This window comes from Macaca mulatta, chromosome 8, assembly GCF_049350105.2.
Source record: "Macaca mulatta isolate MMU2019108-1 chromosome 8, T2T-MMU8v2.0, whole genome shotgun sequence".
NCBI classification, from domain to species: Eukaryota; Metazoa; Chordata; class Mammalia; order Primates; family Cercopithecidae; genus Macaca; species Macaca mulatta.
This window is the reverse complement of record NC_133413.1, coordinates 13,544,053-13,563,823: the sequence shown is the minus strand read 5'-3', so window position 1 is coordinate 13,563,823 and position 19,771 is coordinate 13,544,053. Positions and strand designations below refer to the sequence as shown.

Below are 19,771 nucleotides of genomic sequence, written 5' to 3'. Positions count from 1 at the left end.
AAATTAGCTGGTCATGGTGACATGTGTCTATTCCCAGCTACTCAGGAAGCTGAGGTGGGAGGATCACCTGAGCCCAGGAGGTGAAGGCTGCAGTCAGCCAAGATTTGCGTCACTGCACTCCAGCTTGGGCGACAGAGTGAGACCCCGTCTCAAAAAAACAAAAAGCAAAAACAACTGTATAAATCATTACTGAAGGGAGCTGGCCGGGCACAGTGGCTCACGCCTGTAATCCCAGCACTTTGGGGGGTCGGGGTGGACAGATCACCTGAGGTCAGGAGTTTGAGACCAGCCTGGCCAATATGGCAAAACCCCATTTCTAATAAAAATACAAGAATTAGCCAGGCATGGTGGCAGGTCCCTGTAATCCCAGCTACTCAGGCGGCTGAGACAGGAGAATCACTTCAACCCGGGAAGCAGAAGTTGCAGTGGGCTGAGATTGTGCCACTGCACTCCAGTCTGGGCAACAAGAGCAAGAGTCCACTGCAAAAAAAATAAAATTAAAAATAAAAATAAAAGGGAGCTAATGCTTTTCATTTAAGGGAAGGGAGAAGAACATTCAGTATTTATACATCTCACGCACACATCTGCAGTGATGCCCTGAAGTATTCAAGATACACATTCCTACAAACATAGCTCAAAACTACTCACCAAGTTACATGCTAACAGCACATGCACTGCAAGAATGCTACATTATATTTTTAAAGCATCTATGTCCAATGTTTTAGCATACTGGCGGTTTTGCCTTCAGGTGCTGTATGCCTAAATTGTTACATGTTTAGTCATTCATTTTAGAATTTATGACTTGCTTTAGACAAAAGAAATATATTTAAACGTAAGCTACTAAATTAATGACTTAGGGGAAAAATTACTAAATTAACTTGGAAGTTAAACTTTGCAAACTGAATTTGTTGGACCTCATGTAAGCTAGATGATCAGTTTTTTAAATTGTTGTGTGTTTCCCTCGAGGATGGAAGTCTCCTCTTTTCTCTCATCCACTGTGCACACCACTGCAGCCTGTGCCTCTTGTCCACCGCGCCACAGTGCGGCCTGCAGTTTACCCTGTACCACGCCTTCCACACCTTAGTGACTTTCAGGTAAGTAGAACCAAGAAAGAAATGAAAAGCAGATAAATGACCTCCACCCCCACATCCAGGATGCAAATGTTAAACATTCATCAAAGTAAAACCAAAAAGCCATGTTAGCTCACGATTGTAACTGGTAGAGTTATGTGCATGGCAATTTTAAAAGTCTAGTTATGTAAAAACCTAATTGAAAGTCTCAAGAAATACAAAGTTTATACAAAAAGACATCGGCAGGCATTGACAGTGAGGAGAGGGCTTCACTCTGCATCCAACCTGTCCTGGAAGCCACGGCCAAATGCCAGGTTGTATGGATCCAAAAAGCAGAAAAAAACAAGTGTTGAAATGTGTACAGTCTCAGCAATGTACAAATTCAATGTAAGATGCTCAGAAACCTTGAATTTCCAATCAGAAAACAGGAACATGAGCAAGTTCCCCAGCAGTGCCCACCTTCTGCTTACGGCACGTATAACAGGAACGCTGGCCACCTTGGGGGGACAGAGGCTTCCTGGTCACATTTGCTCTGGCAGTCGCACAGCTGGCCCCGCCACAAACACCTGGCTAATACTGAAAAACCACCCGCTCCCTGGGCTTTGCTCACTCTAGCCCGGAGAGCATATTTACAGAGTACATTATCGACTGAGTCCTCGTTCAATCGTCAAACTTGTTGAAGGCAGGGCAACCCCATTCTTGGCCCAATTAAGTGAACTGAGCAGAGCAAATGCCCCCAGTTGGACGGCACTCAGTCACGACAGCAGTGGCCACTGTTCACAGGGTGCTGGCTTTGTGCCGGGAACAGTTCCAAGCGTCTTCTTTCTGTCCGAAGAATGTTCACTGCAACGCTGTGGGGCCATTTGCAACGTCCACCAGAGTTCTGAGGCAGCCAAGTCTAGGCTGTCTGTGGGCCTCGCTGCATGGCAGTCCACGTCCCCTGCAGACAAGACTTCACTGCAGGGACCGCGGGTTCCAGGGCTGCCTTGAGGCACATGCTCCCTTCACCACCTCTTCCTGGCCCCTGACACCAACCCTCACCACCACTGCTGCCCACACTTTATTTTCTCATGGCTCCTGAGGGGCCTATTCTTTCTGCCCTTCCCTGCTCCCTGCGTCCGGCTTAGAGGATGCCAACATCAACATCAACGCTCACGTAATCACCACCCCTTCCATGGGGCTTGACGCCTAGGAGTCTCAATATCAGAAAGTCAGATTCCTGTGCTTGTTGGAGAATTTCTTCCCATTGTGGAAGTGAAGGAGATAAAATTCTAGGTGCCTGCAATAACCTCATTTCCACAGCTAAGCAACTTCAGTAGTAGCACAAAACAAAAAAGCTTTTTTTTTTTTTTTTTAACTTTTTTTATACAAGCTAAAAACAGTTTAATTTTTACATCCACGTTCTCATCAGCTCCCACCTGGTGAGCAGGCAAATAGTAATTTTCAAAGAATCAAATTGTTCCATAATTTTAACACTTGGCATTATCAGTGTTAAGCAAGAATTATCCCAAAAATACACGATGATCTAGTTCTCACATTCAAAAATTGGTTGTCACACAGTGAAATAGCTCTTAATGCAAGGGAATGTTTCTTTTCAGGTTTCTGTTCTGGGAAAAAAAAATCTGGCAAAGAGATAAACATTAATTATGTAACTATCCAAAATGCCTCCAAGAAAAATAATGTCATCCAATTAGTTCTTTAGAGTGTTACAAATGCAGCTGAGTTTTAAGAGTAATTTGTCCATAATTATCAAAAGAATCTTCAGAAATCTTGATACTGAATGGATAACCATAAATGGATATAAAACGCAAAGGCAAAGCGGAAGAGTTAACATTTGGGGTAGATTTTGGCCCCTATTTTTAACATACGCATAGTTATTTACCTAGCTGAACTATATCCCTCTCCTCCTTCCTAGGCTCTTCAAGCCTGATTTTCAAGCATAGACTGGTTTTTGGTAGGTGAAGGCAGCTTTAAAAGATGTCAGGATCAGGCCGGGCACGGTGGCTCAAGCCTGTAATCCCAGCATTTTAGGAGGCCAAGGTGGGCCGATCACTTGAGGTAAGGAGTTCAAGACCAGCCTGGCCAATATGGCAAAACCCTGCCTATATTAAAAATTTTTGTAATTAGCCAAGCGTGGTGGCACACACCTATAATCCCAGCTACTCGGGAAGCTGAGGCAGGGAGAACTGCTTGAACCCAGGAGGCGGAGGTTGCAGTGAGCCAAGATCACACCACTGTACTCCAGCCTGGGCGACAAAGTGAGACTCTCTCAAACAAGCACTTAGCCCTCAGAAGAAGCTTGAGCATCCCCTGCCCCAACCAACCCAAGGAATCACATGGCAATGGTTATCATCTGATTTTGACACAATAAAGTTCTATTCTCCTCTCTAAACACAATGGTAAACACTTGCCATCAGCCCACAGAAACTCCCAGGACCCAGTAACACCGGACGAGCAAGATTAATGGGCCACGTATATAGGGTTCAGCTGCAGAAAGTGATGGCACCAAGAATGTGTGTGTGCTCAAACCAGATTCCTTGCTTTCAGGGTGGAGGGTCTCCCCGGGAAGATCATCCAGCGGGATGGTTTCCACTTCCACCATGAGGAGGGAAACGGGGGTTTCCAGAGGACACTGACAGGACTTGGGACTACTGCCCCTTTGTCCTCTGTTCTGTTACGGGATGAGGGTGGGCTGAAGGTAGGTTCTCCCTACATCTTCTGGGCAGGAGAGATGGAGCTGACAAGTGGACGACGGCTTTTCCAAAACATTCCCATGTTCATAACCTGTTATCGACCAGCTTTCCCTGGAGATCAGTGAAGCAGCATCATTGATTCTCTTCCATTAGGGACAACCCGGTGGCACGGGAGGCCGGAGACGGCATCCGCGCTGGGTCAGCCTCTGCGTGGGTCTGAGTCAGTCACTTGTGCCTGGGCCTCAGCATGCTCGTCTGTCAAATGGGCAGCCCCACAGACCAGTGACTTTCAAGCAGAGGTCCAAGGAGGTTGCCCAAGGACAGGGAGGGGGAGGGGGGAAGAAGAAGAAAACTGTCTAGGGAATGGGGGGGGGAGGGGAGGACTGTCCAGGGAAAGGGAGGGGGAGGAAGAGGAGTGTGGAGGGAGGAGCAGATGGGGGATTCTCTGAGGAGGAGGACCAAGTTTCTGAGGTGTCTTGGAGTCAGAGGTGGCAGTGGCTTGGGCTCTAGGCCCTCTGTTGCATAGTTTTAGGCTTTAGCTATATTTGTGAACCCTTTAAAAGATTTAATTTGAAGAAAACCGGAGTTGAGGATACCTTGCTTCTAAAACACAATTTCTCAAGCCTAAGACTAAGTGCTAAGCATTGCTCATTCTGTCACCGTCTTTTCCTCCTATTTAAAATCAGCCGCACACTGCCAATTCTCCCTTCAGTGTAAACACCACCTTTTCTGAGGATCTCAGACAGCAGAGTGAGCAGCCCGTGATCCCGGCCGTGTGCACGAGGAGCGAAGAGCAGACGTGCGGTGAGGGCTGCGGACGACACGAGAGGCCGAGGCCCAGCACCTCCCTGCACCGCTGTGCTTTGCCAGGCCTAAAGGACACCGTCACCTCTGGGGTGAACAAGCAGCACAAGCTATCAACACTTATTCCAAAGGAACAGGAAGAAAATTCAAACGAAGTTAACACAGTTATCCCAACACAACCCTGCAACAGCCCAGAAACAGGAGGGCCAGTGAGCCTGAGACGGGCGGTTCCCACAGTGGGACAGCGACATTGGCATTAGGGCTTTTTGGCAAAAATAGACAAAAAAGGTAACATGGGCCACCCATTATTTCCTGCCAGTGGAAAGACACCCACAGGCCCCCAGATGCCAACGGCCCCCTGGAAACGAACCCACGCGGTGCCTCGGGTCTTCACACGAGCAGGCACGTGGTGTCCTCAGCACCCCTGACCGGGACACACACACCACACTTGGCTCCCACGCCTGAGAGTCCAGGGGAATGGCAGGAAGTCCCCGCAGGACAGGGCATCCTGTGAGGTCAGTGCAGGGCTACGCACCTCAGAGGGGCCCCCGGGCAGGTGCTGTCTCCCCAAAGGATGAGCCAGTCCTGACCACACCCAGATCGCGGTGGCCTCCAAGCCAAGTGCCAACATCTCACGTCCAAAGGGATGCACAGGTGCCTGCTGCGCGTGGAGCCCAAGCCCCTCTCAGAGCTCAGGACGAACCCAGTGTCCAGGTCCGGGGCCGTCACCAGCCAGGAGAGGCGTCTGGGGCACTTCCCAGCAATGGCTGTGGGAAGTAACAACTCAGGCCCATCAGGGGTTTCCTCATTATGCAGGTTTTAGAAGTGGACACAGAGGTTCAGGTCTAATGGCACAAACATCGACGGATCCCATGGAAATGCGGGCGTGGCCCCTACATCCCACCAGCCTGCATGGCTCCTCCTTTCTACTCCCATCACACACGTCCCCACCCAGCCAAGCCCCTTCTCCTTTTCCCCACTGGATTCATCAAATCAAATCTCAGTCCTTGGCAAATGTACCATTAGTTTATTTACTTCCCAGAACAAAAGCACACTTCCAGTTAACATGACACCCCAGCTATGATAGAAGAGCCTTAATTCAGACATGACATGGAGGAACAGAGGGAGGAGTGGTCGAGGACTGTCCTGGAACCGGCAGCTGTTTTCTGGGGAAAGCCTCCGTCCCACCCGAGCCTGACACTCATGCCACACTGTCCCCATGGTATCTGAAAGCTCCATGAAGACAGGGTCACTCTGACCCCTTCACACCCACAACGCCAAAGAGGAGCAGGAGTTCAGGAGAAGTCTCCTGCTAGTGCTGAAGACAAGAATAATTCCTTGTGCTGTCCAGAATGTCAGAAGAAAACAAGGCACCATGTAGATGCCTTGCAGGTGAATTTTGGAATGATTCTACCGAATGCCAGTCATCCTTTTTCAGAACAAAACCAATACCGGAAAACATGTGTCTCCAGCAGAGAGATGGTCCTTTAGACGGCTTACAAACACACCTACGTTACGCTGAATTTATCTCAAGCCACCCTCTCTGCGCTAATGTAAAAAGTCTCCTTTATTAACCAGTAGCCTTTCTCATCTGGTGCTTTTTAACAAGCAAAAGGGTCCTGTAATACTCAGGCATTGTCTAAAATGTCAAATGGAAGCCTAGAATCCTCTTCTGTGCAGCTTCACTGCAAAGTATTTTGACATGAGCCAAATCGTGCTATTTCTACACCTTCATAGGAAACTCAATGCTTCATCAAGGAGACTCAGCATGATTTCTGCTAGGCACAGAAACTGGTGGGGTGGGAATGGGGCTGAGGGAACATTACATAGAAAGCCCCAATAATCACCTGCATGAGAGCCACACTGGCCGGCAAGCCCCGGTCGGCTTGGTCTCTACAGTCACAGGCGTGAGGCCTGGAGGGCAGACACCTGGCACTGCTGCCCACCCCAAGGTCGTGGCCTCTGCCCCTTCTCTGCTGCCCATCAGTTCCAAGCTTCTGGCAATACCATCTGCTGCCCCCACTGCCTGATCGACTCTTTGTGAAAAGCAAATGTTGCCAGGATAGCTTATGAGTGCATCTGCCAGGAAAGCAGCTCCGATTGACGTTGAAACCCCGTTCTCGCACCCCTGGCAGCTCCCCTGCCCGCGATGTGTACATGCTTGCAGCTCTGACCTCGCTCAGTGTCCACACAGGTTCTGTCCCCTGGAGAGCCGAATGCAGACTCAATGTTGAGTCAGAAATACACAAAGAGGGTGACGGTTACGAACTGCCCGCCTGTCCCTCAAAACACAGGTTGAAATCCTCACCCTCAATGTGATGCTGTCAGGAGGTCTTTGGGAGGTGATGATGTCCCGAGGCTGGAGCCCCGTGAATGGGGTTTGTGCCTCAGAAAGGAGCCCAGCAAATCCGTTGCCCTCCCACTGTGTCAGGGCCAGAGAGAAGGCGTGCGCGAACCAAGAAGGGGCCCACACCAGAATCCCCCCATGCGGCACCCTGATCCCGCCTTCCAGCCTCTAGAACTGGGAGAAACAAATTCCTGTTGTTCATAAGCCACTCAGTCAATGGTGTTTCGTTACAGCAGCCTGAGCTGCCTGAGATGACAATGCTCACCGTCCTACAGAGACGGCTACTCCCCTCTCCCAGAAAGAGGGCTTAATTAAAATCCCTGTCTCTCCTCGCCGCCACCACAGATCTCATTCCCCCACCCCGTAAGCCAGCAGTTGCTAGGATTAAAGGAAAAGGAGGATCGTTTTAGACCAGCCCCTCCATGCCGGTCTGAAGCCTTTGACTTTGCCCACTTCCACGGTGGCCGTGTCACTGGATTCCCCATGCCAGCTCTGCGTCTGCACTGGGTCCCAGGCTCTGGACAGACTTCTCCAGCTGTCCATCCAGCACACCCATTTCCCCTTCTCCTTTGCAGATTGTCCTTCAATATCCAACCACCCTCTCTGCAACCCAAGGCCTTCCGATCCAGCCATTCAGGGTGAGCTCAGCCGTGCACTGGAGTCCTTGGCTCAGGTAACCCAGGCCCAAGCCATTGGCACCAACGATCTACTGACTGTGGGGTCTGCACAGCCACTAGCTGCCCCAGCCACACCAGGGCCTGGGAGGGGAGGCAGAGGAAGCTGTGAAGCTGCCAACAGCTGTGCGGGGACAGGGGTCCCTGAGATGAGGAGGATGCCATGGAAGGAAATTCAGAGAAAGAGCCCCAGGGCTGGACGGGTCATGCCCAAAGCCTGCACTGCTGAGTTTTCCAGGTTTCTGAACTCAATCGCTGACCCACACAGCACATGTTTCCTGAGTGCTGACCCTGCGTGGCATTGGATATGGCAATAAAGCAGGCCACCCACCTCCCCCCCCCCCCACATACACGGGGCCTCCGTCCTGGCGGGAAGGCAGGCCTGGGCGCCCAGCTGGCACCACGAGTCTGGGAAGGGGGTCGTTTCAGACGGACAGTGGGTGCAGCCTTGCCAAAGCCCAGCAGTCATCTGCACTGCCACAGCCAGGCTGAATTCAGATCAACCGCACAGAAACCTGACCCTCTCAAGGGCACGCCTGAGCTCATTAGGGACAGACACAGTCTCCTGCTTATCTCCAACACTTTCTGGGCATGTCTAGTTACAAACGGACGACGCAGTCTTGGAAGCACAGATCCCAGGCCTCCCCCCATGCTCCTCTCCTTGGTGCCGTTGACGGGAAGAGGCAGGTATGGCCGCGAGGCCGCACACCCACAGCCACACTGCGGCTGAGACACGGGCCTTTGACGGTTACTTCTGCCAAAGAACTCTGCTCCATCTTGGAGCACACCATGGCGGGCAGGAAGCTCCACCCGGAGAAACAGCGATGCTTCTCCCCAGGGCCAATGGAGGGCACCCACTGCCCTGAATTCAGCAGCTTACTTACATTCTGGAAAACATCTGAATTATGGGGAACACTAAAATGAAAAGGTCACGGAAGAAAGCTTAGAAGGCCGTGTGAAGTCTCAGCAAGTCCAAACGTTTCTGAACCAAGACTGCTGGGGTCGACAACCTTACAGGGAAAGTTTCCACACGGGCCTTCAACAAGCAATGCTCAGCAGAGAGTGCCACGCTCTGGGCAGAACCTCAGACACCACAAAGTCACATCAGAGCCAACAGCAACTGAAATACAGCGCTCTCCTAAGATGTGTGCGTTACCTGCAGAAAGTTACTAGACGCTAAGATGGGGGAAGAAAAGGATAAGGTTAGAAACAAATTTAAAGTAATTTCTGCATACAAAAAAATTCTATATCTACTGGCTTTCTTTCTGGGCGTAACTACTTTTACATGAGATGCACATCCCGGTTGGAAGGAGTCTGGGTTTTCCGTGGGTAGAGACGAGGGCTCTCCAGGAAATGTGAACCCTTTCTCACTCGCTGAGCCCTGAGGCCATCCTGACCTGCCTGAGCATTTCCCTGCTCTGCCTCCAGCCAGCTCCTTCTAGCACTCACCTGGCTGCTCCCCAAGCCTGCACTGGCCCAGGATCTCCTCTTCTGCTGCTGCCAATCTTCTGCTGCTAAACTTTCGCTTTAGGGCAAATAAGTTGGAAACTAAAAAGTTATAAGACTCCCTTGTTTTTTAAAAGTTTGTCTTTTCAGAAAACAAAGAACACTAATTCTACTTTCATGATTTAATATGTTGCCCCCATCTGCATGTTCATGGATATGTGTTTTTATATATATTTTAATCAATACTTATAAAAGCATGCGCTGTTGGCTATAGTCAGTTTAATTACATTTGATGTAAGGAGTTTTAAATTCAGTGAATTCAGGCACTCAAAATTTAAGCCCTTTGACATCTATTAATCAAATGGAAATATGACAAGTAGACATTACAAAAATCAAGAGAAGTGTTCAATAAAAATCCTGGACTTTTAGATATTTTCACAAATGTAATGTATATATTAGTACACAAACTTGAGCATTTTCACAAATCTTTGAACTCAAATTCCATTCTTAACTTTTACAGGTAAATGAATATCCATATGTGATTTTAAGCAGCTCAAGCATCAGCTCTTAAAAACAACCAGAAATGCTGCGGGCAAATTCCACTGAACAGCAAATAACGGAACTGCACCCAACAACCCAGGTACCTCCCCTGAGGCATCTGGAACATGAGGATTAGGAGCAGCCTTTGCTTTCTGAGGTGCCTGAGAGTGGGGATTCCCGACTCCCCAAGTCTAAGAAGGCCTCAGCGATAAGGAAAACTGGTTAAAAAAAAACTCTGCTGGCTCCCTGCCACGGGCTCCTCGATCTCACTTCCTCTCTGGCCCTCAAAGCCTGACTCTTGGTCCCAGCCCTGCTGCTCACTGGGGTGAGGCCATGGGCGTCACTGTACCTGTAAGGGGAGAAGCTGGTCAGGATACAGGATCCTGGCTATCCTGGCAGTGCTCAAGCTGATACTGTAATTAATTTTGTAGTGAGTTACTTAATGCAAAATTTAACTTCTGAATAATTTAGATACGTGTATCCTAACAGGAAAATCCTGAACGTAGAACACAGGCCACACCCTCACACAGATGTTATCTGGCTAGCACTCTTTTTTGTTTGCCTTTTCAGTAGATATTTTTAAAAGCAGTTTACAGTTCATAGCAAAATCAGGAGGAAAGTACGGAGTCCTCACATATCTTCTTCCCCAGCACAGGCAGAGCCTCCTTCGTTCTCCTGCCCCCACCAGGCCAGCACGTCTTTACGACTGACAGATCCGCATCAACACAGCACCACCACCTAGAGTCCACAGCACACAAGAGGGCTCAGAGCCTGCTACTGCTCATTCTGTGGGTTTCACAGACGTGGAACGGCATGGATTCCCCCATGAAAACCCTACCCGGAGTTGCTTCTCCACCCTACACTCCTCCCATTCATCCCTCCCTTTCCCAGCCCCTGGCAGCCACTGACCGTTTTACTGTCTCCACAGCTTTGCCTTTTCTAGACCGTCCTGTGGTTGGACTCAGACAGCAGGCAGCCTTTCCAGATTGGAGACTCACTTGTCAACATGCATTTAAAAGATCCGTGTCTTTTCATGGCTTAGTGGTCCAGTTCTTTTTAGCGCTGACTAATATCCCAGTTTCTGACATACCACAGTTTATCCATTCACCTACTGAAGCGCATCTTTGTTGCTTTCTAGTTTTGGCAATTATAAATAAAGCTGCTGTCAACATCTGTGTGACATTTCCGCATGGAAGTAAACTTTCAGCTCCTCTGAGTAAACGTCCAGGACTGTGATTGTTCCTGTGGTCGGAGTGCTTAGTTCCACGGAAAACCACCACGCTACCTCCCACAGCAGCTGCCCCACTTCCCCCAGCAATCAGTGAGGGTCCTGATGCCCACACATCCGCCAGCACGCGGTGGTGTGGGAGTTCCAGTACTGACCAGGCTGCTGGGTGCACAGTGACGCCTCGCCCTACGACATAAGATGCGGGCCATCTTTCCACGTGTAGGTTTGTCATCTGTGCATCTTCTTTGTTGGGGTATCTGTCCAGGTCTTTGGTCCATTTTTAATCAGGTTGTTCATTTTTTTGTTGAGTTTTGAGAGTGTCCTGCATGGTTTGGATAACAGCCTTTATCAGATGAGTCTTTTACAGATACATTCTCCCCATCTGTTCCCTGCCCTCTCCTGCTCCTGAGACAGTGTTTTATTTAAAAAAAACCACTTTAGACAGAAGATGGACCTCCAAGCCCATCACGGTTCTCATTTTGGCCATGGTCACCACCCTCCCAGCCCTGGTTCCCACCTTTCCACGATCTGCTGGTCCTGTGGGGGTTGCTCCATACGAAGTCCCTAACATGTCTCCAATGATGGCAACATAAAAGCAGGCAGTTTGCAGGTAGGAAGGAGCTGATGGAGGTCGGAGCAGCATGAGAAGGCCAGCAGCTTCATCCCTCGGGGACACGCAGGCCTCTCAGATGTCTCTCCAGGTCACTTCCCAAATGAAGTACCTGCCTTGGCCATGGGCAGGAAGCAGGACCTGGCCTAGATCTCAGCATATTTGACCTGGCACGGCATTTACAGGTGAGCCTCCGTAACCGGAAACTCTACTCTGGGGAGAACCCATTTTCGTTCTCAAGGCTTTTAATTAAGAAATCAAAGAGCAATGCCTGGAGTGAGGATGCAGGGACTCTGCGTGACCCACACACTCGTTTCCACCTGGCGCAAAGGACCCTGGAGTGAGGGTGCAGTGCCTGCTCTGAGTCACCAGCACACTCATCGTTTCTACATAAAGAACCCTGTGAGTCTGTCCCAGGACTTTTTAGCCTAGACTTAAAAACTCACAGCCCAGGACACCCTAACCATTTTAAGAACCTGAGGGGTGGGCCAAGGGGATCTCACAGACTTTGGTGCCGGCTGTGGGGTCAGGACAGGGCGGCTGGGGCTTCCCGCAAGCACTTCCGGGAGGCCGTGCAGTGGCCCGAGACTGGTTCCAGCTCCTGTCCTCGGTTCTCATGCTCAGCAGTGACAGGAGCCCTCCCTTCCAGAGCAGTTCCTGGCTCCAGGTCCTAACGTCCATGTCCAGGCCCCTGGTGGGGCAGCTTCTACCCCAGGGAGGCTGGGACCGGAGACAGCCTGGAGCTCTAGGCAATCCTGGTAACCACCTGCTTTCCGAAGTGGCTGCAGACAAACTTCTGCTTCCAAAACCTGGCACAGGCTGTGTGAGGCCTGGAACGCAGGAGGTGCACTTCACAGAGTCCCTGCTCAGATGCAAAAGCAAGGCTAAGTGCAGGAAAATTATTTAATTACCCTCATGGTCATCAAATCATAGTCACTTAGACCTATGTGTGGCTAGAAGTATACACATTATAGAAGTGTATATAAATGTCAATATATACATGCTTATTTTCCTTTTATGTACCTTACATACATATGTATACGTGCATATGTATAAAACATTGATGATAAACCATAGCTAAGATTTCAAACCTCAGTCACAAAGATCTCACAAGCAAATTACTATTCTTAAATTCTAAATAAGGACGTAACATTTTACATTCTTGCGAACAAAACGTTCTCTATTGGCATTTTATTTTAAAAACCAAGAATGTACTCCATTCTCTCAATTTCTATTTTATTTATTTATTTATTTATTTATTTATTTATTTTGAGACGGAGTCTAGCTCTGTCGCCCAGGCTGGAGTGCGGTGGCCGGATCTCAGCTCACTGCAAGCTCCGCCTCCCGGGTTCACGCCATTCTCCGGCCTCAGCCTCCCGAGTAGCTGGGACTACAGGCGCCCGCCACCTCGCCCGGCTAGTTTTTTTGTATTTCTTAATAGAGACGGGGTTTCACCGTGTTAGCCAGGATGGTCTCGATCTCCTGACCTCGTGATCCGCCCGTCTCGGCCTCCCAAAGTGCTGGGATTACAGGCTTGAGCCACCACGCCCGGCCTTCAATTTCTATTTTAAATAATCACTTTCGCTGAGAGATTCTATAACTTCCTACACACATTGATTTCCAATCATAGCTCATTAGTTCAAGAAAAACTGCTCTATGGGACTTTTGCTATTTTAAAGCATAATGATGTCTCTCTCTCTATACCCAAGAATAGAAAGATGCCCGTGCAGATGTTTCCAAAGCAATTCAGATGAGATGGTCTAGACACACAGTTTAAGACAATCACATTTTCAAAAAAAAAAAAAAAGAAATCACATTTTCAATGGCAGAAGACCAAGACGAAATCCAAGATGTTCTGAAGGCATCGCCTTTTATTTAATGTATTTGTAATTTGAGTGGAACATGACGTCCTAAAAGATAACCAAATAGTGCATCACAGCCCTTAAAACCCACAGTATAAAATCTCTTTTGTTTTAAATACACTTAATTTTGTCACATTTTCTTTTTGTAATTTCAAAATTTCTAAAGGTCCTAAAGCCTCAAATCAGGATAGAATTGGACTTTGGCAATTCCCAAAGTCACAAGCAGGTTGTATGTCCACAGCTATTTGGAATGTGGTTTCTGATGGAAGCTTCTGTGAATGCACATGGAATCCCTCTGGACTACAAAGGCTGACTCAGCGTGTCTCAGAATGAAAATATATACATTTGTGATGGACACCAGAACAGATACCAATTACTAAAACAACAGGAAAGTCTACAGCACTTCTCATACAGAACGAAGGCAAAGTGTTTGAGGAAAAGTCTTTCCAAGTGAAAATATCAGAGCTGATTGGAACAAAGAAGATTCTGAAGAAGATCCTGGCTTCTTTACGAGACTTCAGAATTTTCCTCATCTGCAAGTGAAAATGAACCTCCTGCTTGTCCACTGAGGACAGGGAGAGAACAGGGTAGGATACAGACCTTCAAACACTTCATAGGGGGAGAAAGGAAGACGGGCCAGCCCCGTACACCCATCGGCACACCCACACCAGCTATGCAGATGACTCAGCTAACTGCGATGGCCGGGCATGTCAATGAGACAGCCGGACACGGGTGACCTGCCAAGAGACAAGATAGCCAAGTTAGGGCGGAATCCCTGGAGGGTGGTCACTCCAGGGCCTCTCAGGTCTGTGCCCAGGAATCTGCATTTCCAAGTAGCCCAGATGAGTTACTGCCCAGATGCCCTCACCAGTCATGGCTCACACAGGCAGCAGAACCCCATATGCCTCCTCCTCCTGTGACGTCTGGCATGGATTTTCCTTAATTGCCGACACCGTGTTCCTCTACATCTACTCTCACCATTGGTCCCGAGTTTACTGAACTTACCAACAGAACAAGAGAAGGGAACTACAAGGGAAAGCATCCACCTGAAATAGGAATGACCAGGGCTCACGTCAGCGGACACAGCAAACGCAGCACATATTTGTGCATGGCTCACCACTCACAAAGCCCACAGCAGCGCAGTTTCCACTCAGAACGTCCGGGTGGCTGTAGGCAGGGAGAAGATGCTGCACAGCTGTTTCTATGCTAAATACTTGAAGGTGTGAATTTTATTACGTATAGAAAAATGTATGTTTCGCATACAAACGTGTGCATTTATGTTCAATACAGGAAAACACGTAATCCAGGTATTTCAGTTCATACCACTGTGGAGACTTTTCAGTTTCTTTTCATACAACTGCCCAACTGGGGCCCAGAACCAACACCCACCAGCTGTGTCACTGCATCTGTTTTACTGTCACACACCAGCCCTACCCCACAAACAAACAAACAAAAAAAACAAACAAAAAACCAAAAAACCAAAAAAACAAAAAACAAAAAAAACGCCATGGCACTTAATAAAAAAATAATTTTACAACATTATTAGAGATGACTTGTGATCCTCTTTGAAGAGATTGCAGTACCTGAAGGATTTCAAATACAAGTATGTTCTGGGTCTCCTGATCTCAGGACCCGTCCACACTGGTGGCTTTAACGGTGCTTCGTGGAAACTTCCAGAAGGCATGTGTGTCATGTCTAAGAGCAACCTAGAGTTCACGCCTCAGCACTGTGTGCCTCTTTTTCCTCATCCCGCAAGCACCGTCTTCTCCCAGGGAGCTGGTGCTGTGCCCTGAGCATCTGTCCCACCAGTCCCTGCCAAGTCCCTGGTGCCATTGTGGAGAGCCAGCCTCCGTCTGTCCAGGTGTGTTGTGCAGAAAGCAAGTCATCCAAATCTGTTTAAAAAACACACATTTGCGACGCCTATAGGCCTCAGAAGGTGGAGGCAGACAGGATAAGGGCAGCTGTCATAAGAACTGAACATCAAGCCCGTCTGTCTGGCGACTGATGGATGCTGTCTGCAGTGAGCCACTGCACATTTAGCGAGGCTGTCTGGCTCCTCACCTCCGCCAAGCCTCCACCCGTCGCGTCTGGCCTGGATTCTCTGACACCTGCATGGACTTCACCTACTTCATTAACTCAGTTCACTAAGGCCCCCTGTACCGCAGCAAGGACGGCAGTGGTCGCACCTGCGGCCACTTATCCTCTCTGCATCTAGCTCCTCTCCCTGAGGCAACAGCACCTCTGAAGTCACAGCCTGGCCTCCCAACTCTCCTCCATCCCGGGCTTCTTGGCATGTTGTTCTGCTGCACACACCTCAGCAAATACTGCTGATTAGCCAGAATCACCCAGAAATCTCTTAACCTTGAATCTGGCTGCTTTTGTAATTTGTAGTATTTGTAATTCTGGTGTGATTTGAGGAGCAAATTTTAAAATTAGAGAAGATGTGGTTTTTATTCTCTCCTTTCTAACTTGTAACCTTGAAAATTCTAGTAGCAGCAAGGGTTTGTTGAAAGTAACTTCCACCAAATAGAACCTATTACAAATGTACTACAGAGTGTCAAATAATCACATAGATGTAAATAGAGATGCAGACACAGATATAAAATCCAATGGTTAAACCAGATTGAGAAATGCTTGCCAGTTTGTAGAACTTCTAAAACTTGATATAAATGTTGGCTTAAGGGATACAAGATGTTATGAGATGAGATGAGATGCTTGGCCTAGAACCACAGGCTCTCTCCTCTTTATAGCAGAAAATCCATAAGGAAGTCAAATCTGAAAGAACCAGGTACCGCTGAACGACAATCAGCCATCCTTCCCATCCCTGGGCCAGCTGCGGTGAGTGCAGCCAGTCGTTCACCAACATCCATCATCTATCCTCCAGGACATGGCTACACTTTACTCCCAGCTCCCTGTCATTATGTAGATTAGGTAAATCATGGCCACTCTCACCCTAAGCCAAGCCTCCCCCACCTCCCACCCCGGCAGCGTGGTAATCACCCAGTCCCAACCACAGCAAGGACAGCCGTGTCCTTGGGAACGCAAAGCAGGGGTCTGGAAGGAACCTGGATCCCTGAATACTACATAGAGTAGTCACCAGCCTGGAACTTCCTCCCCTTGAAGGGTTTGCAAGAGAGAAAACCTCCTTGGTTCCTCAAGCTACAATACTGCAGAGTCTCTGATCACAGCAACCTTACCCACCCTCGTCAGGAGCCGTTCATGCTCATTAAGACATGAGAACAAAACTGCAGTGGCACAGTCACACACACCCAGAACGCAGACCACCTGCTGCTCACATTCATCGTATTAACACCAAAAAGCCACCGTGGTGGATATCCCGGATGTGGACACTTGGCGGCTTCTTGCTGGAGATGCACTTTGTGCATTTATCGCACGACCATTTGGGCGTCAGGAGGGGCTGCGCAGATGGCAGCTGTGCACGTCCCAGGGAGTCTCACACGCTGGACTCTCGGCCAGCTCCCAGCATCAGCGCCCACAGGGTCCTCTCCTCTGGGAGCACGTGCTTGGACGCTACAGTGTCCTGTGGATCCACACAACCGCGCTGTGTGCCCCAGAGCTTAGAAAGTACCACTGCATCAATGCGTCCACAGGTGAGGCCGGGGGCAGAAGCCAACCTCAAGCAGTTACGGTCCTCCGTGGGGCTGGCGTCCAGGCAGGAAGGCGACTCAGCTGCTCTCCTCTCACTGTGGAACTCCTAGGTCCCCACATGAACAGAACCTAAGTAATAGGCAAGAAACAACAGGAACGAGAACACGACCAGCAGCTTCTGAGATGGGCAAGCTGGGCTGATCATGAGACACCTGAAGGGGACGGTGCCAGAGCCCCTCCCAGTGACCTGTGAGGACAGCGCTGCCGGCATCTCCCTAAAACCAGGCCAAGTCGAGTTAGACTCGAGGCTTCCCAGGAGTGGGCAGATCCATTCAATCCCACAAGTCTGAACCTTCTAAGGCCATCTCATGGTCCTCATCTCACAGGTGGGAACCAGGACACTGCACCATAGACCCAGCCCCAAGCCCCCGTTCCTTCCTCTACACCACACACCAGTACAGTGAGCACTTAGGGACTGGGCATTCATGTAAAATACTGTTGAACTGAAACTTCTGATTTAGAAAAAGTTTAATTCCTACTCACAGAACTGAAAGTGTTCTGTCCTAGGAGGCGGCAGTTGTAGTTAAGCATGAGAGAGGAAAAAGGGATCCGAGGGGTACCAAGTATTAAATATTCATCTAATTCCATTCACCACGTTGCCAAGCTCCTGTCACCTGCTTCATTTTCTGTCCTTAAAAGACACAATAGTTAGGTCTTAAAATAGGCAACCCGTTTTACCGATGCTTAGCTATAAAGGAGCGAGCTACGTATCCAAAAGAGAGATATGGGAAAACAGAAAATGTACACGAGCGATCGGGTGGGAGGACAGCTGCAGCAGCACCGTTGTCTGCTGCATTGTGAGCCAGCCACGTGGGCTGGACAGCTCACTTAGCCACTGAAATTACATCATCATCTAAGATTTTTGTTGCAGTTACTTTGATAAATTCTCCCTCCTGCTAGGGAGAGTAAGGTTTAGCTTGCTTTCTTTTATTTTTTGAGTCGGAGTCTCGCTTTGTCACCCAGGCCGGAGTGCAGTATTACAATCATGGCTCATCGTGGCCTTGACCTTCTGGCTCAAGCAATCCTCCCGCCTCAGCCTTCCAAGTAGCTGGGACCCACAGGCGAATTTCATTTCTTTGCTAACAAATTCCTAATTCACCACCGCGTGGCGAGCCCGTCAGGGCCATCTGCCTGGATGTCCACCTTGCTGACTGGCTGTGTGGTCTCTAAGGAGGATGCACCCCGGTTGCCCGGGCTCTGCACGCGATGCTGAGTCTCCATGTCTGCCGCCGTCTACGGGATTGACAGCCCGGAGCATCCCGATGTGCCACCGTGAGCCGGGCTTTATTCCACAGGGCGACTCTGCTTTCCGTGACGAGATGCAGCATGTGAGCACAGATCAAAGGGTGTCAGCAATAACACATTCCCCAGATACTAAACAGAGGACCGAGGCTTTAGTTCCTTACTTATTTGCTATGGGCTTGATTCAAAAACAGCTTTCTGGGATCCTGGGGACAAACATCTCTAACTAGTGAGAATTCTGGCTTTAGTAACAGGAAAAATCACCTAATGCCCATTTTGTAACTGCTGTTCTCATCAGAACTTGAGGCCAAAGAAAGGGAAAAATAAGAGGAGGACCAAGGTCCTGACACCCCAGTTTGTACAAGGCCAACCAGCCTGCTGGAGGGGGTGAAAGGAGTGGTGTTTTTAAACTGCTGAGTTTTAAAAACATGGCTGTAGGCTGGGCACAGTGGCTCACGACCATAAGCCCAGCACTTTGGGAGGCCGAGATGGGAGGATTGCTTGAGACCAGGAGTTCAAGACTAGCCTGGGCAACACAGCAAGACCCTATCTCTTTAAAAAGGAAAAAAAAAAAACGGCTTTTATTAAAATAGTACTAAAAAGGTTAATACAATAAATTACTATGTCAACATGGCACCCCCCTGCTGTCAGACGAGGTGGGTTCTCTGTGGCTACAATGAGGCCCGGAGAGAAATGTAACCGGCATCACAGGGAGGAAGGTCGACCCTGAAGCCCCACGACAGTAACTCCTGTACAGTTTGTTAATCAGCCTGAAGTCTCCTCCGCCATCAGACAGAAGCCTGGTTTCGAGGAACGCTGCCCACGGGACCCGGGTGCACTTCCGACCCTGGCCGACCAGACAACCCCACCCTGGGACCCTGCCGGCAGCCCCGACTGGACAGAATGGCCTCGTGAGTGTCCTTTCCCGCCAGAAGCCGCAGACCCTGAGCCACTCCTGGCTGTGACTGAGGCTGCGCATAAACGTCTGCGCCCAAAAGCTCACCTTTGTACATGACACGCTGAGTCCACCTCATTTCTAACGTTACGCTAGCCCCAAGGCAAACATGGATGTTACAGGTTAACTCATTACGCGTGTGCTAGACTTTCCCCATAAGTATTCAGACATTCCATGAACCCGATGAACACACACAGCGAACAAAAACCGGAACGTTTAACGCCGCGACCTCCCCCGCTCCTGAGGGGCGCGTGCTTACAGCTCCCCTGAGACCACATTTCCCAAAGCACAGACTTACTCTGAAAATAAAACCTCCTTTTTTCCTTTCTCTGTACAACTCGTGGTCGTGTTAACAACTATTGCTACAAATATAAAAGGGGTATCATCCGTGCTGGTCACCCAATTCCTACCACCAAAGCTTCAGGGCCCCCCAGTCTGATGGAAGCTTCTATCGCCCTAAAGCCAACTCTGGAGGCGAAGGCCGAGCTGGGGAAGGGCTGTGTCACTTGCAAATCCACACCACGGGGCCCTCTGCATTTGTGTGTAAGGAATTCTTGGCCTGTCCTGGGGTTTGGGGAAATCAGGATGCAAGTAGATACCGTACGCTCTGCCACGGGACCGTGAAGTCTGC

At 49.3% G+C, this 19,771-nt stretch overlaps 1 protein-coding gene across 2 annotated transcripts in view; it reads right to left on the bottom strand.

The window, feature by feature from the left end:
* LOC114680389 (ATP-dependent 6-phosphofructokinase, platelet type-like) overlaps positions 1 to 19,771 on the bottom strand; it is a 67,832-nt gene that overhangs the window by 19,654 nt on the left and 28,407 nt on the right. The window lies entirely within an intron of this gene.